Raw genomic sequence first — 2,336 nt, 5'->3', positions numbered from 1 at the left:
AGCAGCCAAAAAAATAGTTTATTTTACTTACCTTAATATAATATATTGTATTTATTTTGTTGGATGTTAATCAATCAATTAAAATATGTGGGAAATGTTCCCGAAGATTTTGATTAATAATTTATTTACATCCAACTGCCATTCGAGGCAGTTTTGTATATGTACATTCACTAGTACATATATATTCTGCCTCCGATGACAGCTGGGTGTAAATAAATCAACATGAAAACCCTTTTGAAACAACCCTAACCGCTACCTAACCGCCCAAAGCGAAACATATCTAACGTTGATATAACGTGAGTGTAACAGGTTAGAGGAAATTATGCACCAAGCATAAACATACCTAACAAAAGTGTTGCATTCTAGCGTAACTTTAGCCTCACTTTACCCTAACCGTTAGTGAGAATGTTAGTGTAACTATCTAACAGGATAGATGCACATTATGCTCAAGTTAGAGTAACCTTCCTTGCTGGGGATATTTGTGATAAACAGTGGATGAAGTAACAGACCACAAACTCAAAAATCCAGCGAAGAACAATGCCGCCCCAGGTATCAGGTATCAGAACGTCGGCTCCAGGGGCACGTTCACCTTGGGAGATTGCTGCCATCTCCTTCACACCTTTTTCAGCGCACCCCTGACGGAAAACGAAGTTAACCAAACACTAATAAAAATCCACACATTTTTATTGGCAAAAATCTAAAGAAATTTACAAATAAATTTTATGTGTGCGTTAATAACCACCCGCTATTGGAAAATCCACATAAAGGTTATTAGTTAATAAGGGTTATGTGTGTTTCCACATATATGCTATGCAAATTCATATAGCCGTTATGTGGAAAATGCTATAGTCGAAATTTATGTGTGCCACACATAATGGATATGATTGGATTTTTGTCAGTGAAGGAATGTGAATGGGAGAACATACACTCTTAGTTTGGTTTACCTATTTATGGGTACTTCATTCACTCAAATATGGGTAAATTCAATTATACCAATATTATCAGTAAAACATACCCAAAAAATCAGTTAATTTTACTGATTTTCCGAAGAAACCGACTTTACCCATATTTGAGTAATCACTGTTACCCATATTTGGGTGAAAAATTGAACATAAACAAATTCGAGCTGATGGCCGCAACGTCCCACGTCGCAATCATTGAAAGTTTTTAAATTTTTCCTATATTTATTTTATTTATCCTTTATGGTGTCAAAGTCGATAACCATTTTAGTTTCGGAAGCAGTGAGGTAACTATTTTTATGTCTTTTATTGCGATTGCTATATTCTGATAATAAATATTGATTTTCGAAACACAACTAAAGTTGCAATTTGTTTTCCAGTTCCGATGTTCCGATCAGCAGCACCACATCCACCTCGCAGGCGCCGATCGACGATTATACAGCAGATAGCAGGAATGGAAACTGATTCCTGAACCATCGGTAGAGAACTTCTGCTTACAGCTGCGAGTCGCTGAACGGCCCAATATGCCCATAAAAGGAAACCGGTTGAAATCTATCAATCCTCCAGCAAGCGTTTCGGTTTGGATATCGGGAGTTCTCGGCATGCCCCGAGATATTCAGAAGGTTGCAGATCCCATTCGACCCGTCCCAAATTGAATGTCTCACGAACTATAATACGAAGGACCTCTACTGTGCGAGTGAAAATAACGACAACACCCAACTCATCAACGGATCTAAAGGCCGGCAGGTGTTAAAAGCTCAAATTGGATTTATCAAATGTACAATAAAGGTGGAAAAGTCCAGGAAAAGGAAGACGGAACGTGAGCGCGGGAGGTGATGCTGATTCATTTTTGTAATTGTAACAAATTTGTTTTAATGCTATCCAATGCTGCTATGCTACTCAAATAATTTCCGGATCGCAGATAGTCAACTTGGTAGGTAGGTTCAATTATTAGTAAAAATTGTATAGCTTAAAGGAATTATTTTAAATTTAATTGCGACTTTTAATATTTTCCAGATTGTTTTACTATCAGTGGCAACCGTTTAATTGATTGGTACACCAACATATCTGTTCATCCGGCACAGTTACCACCTGGAAAGCTGCTTACTGAATGCCATGCCGCCAAAGCTCCTCATCAGTATAGTTGTTGCTTTTATTGCCAGCTTATTTGTTCTCCGCTGCTTTTCCTGCGATCGACTCTTCTCCACTATATACGAAGCTTCTGCTGAAGGATGTTCCGAGCCATCCGGGATTACTGCTTTCAGGAAGATGAAGATGTGGATCAAACTGTTTTATGAAAATGTAAATTTAAACACATAGATAAATAAAATATTTTTCTTTATATGTAATATGACAAATAAAATATTTTGCATTATA

At 37.2% G+C, this 2,336-nt stretch overlaps 1 long non-coding RNA gene across 1 annotated transcript; it reads left to right on the top strand.

The window, feature by feature from the left end:
• The first annotated feature begins 1,098 nt into the window (after window positions 1-1,098).
• LOC134202279 (uncharacterized) lies at window positions 1,099-2,336 on the top strand. Its single transcript, XR_009977196.1, has 3 exons — window positions 1,099-1,246; window positions 1,340-1,897; window positions 1,977-2,336. It is a non-coding gene; the product is annotated as an uncharacterized LOC134202279 (long non-coding RNA).

Source organism: Armigeres subalbatus, unplaced genomic scaffold (assembly GCF_024139115.2).
Source record: "Armigeres subalbatus isolate Guangzhou_Male unplaced genomic scaffold, GZ_Asu_2 Contig1127, whole genome shotgun sequence".
Classification (NCBI taxonomy): domain Eukaryota; kingdom Metazoa; phylum Arthropoda; class Insecta; order Diptera; family Culicidae; genus Armigeres; species Armigeres subalbatus.
This window is presented reverse-complemented; position numbering and strand designations above follow the sequence as displayed.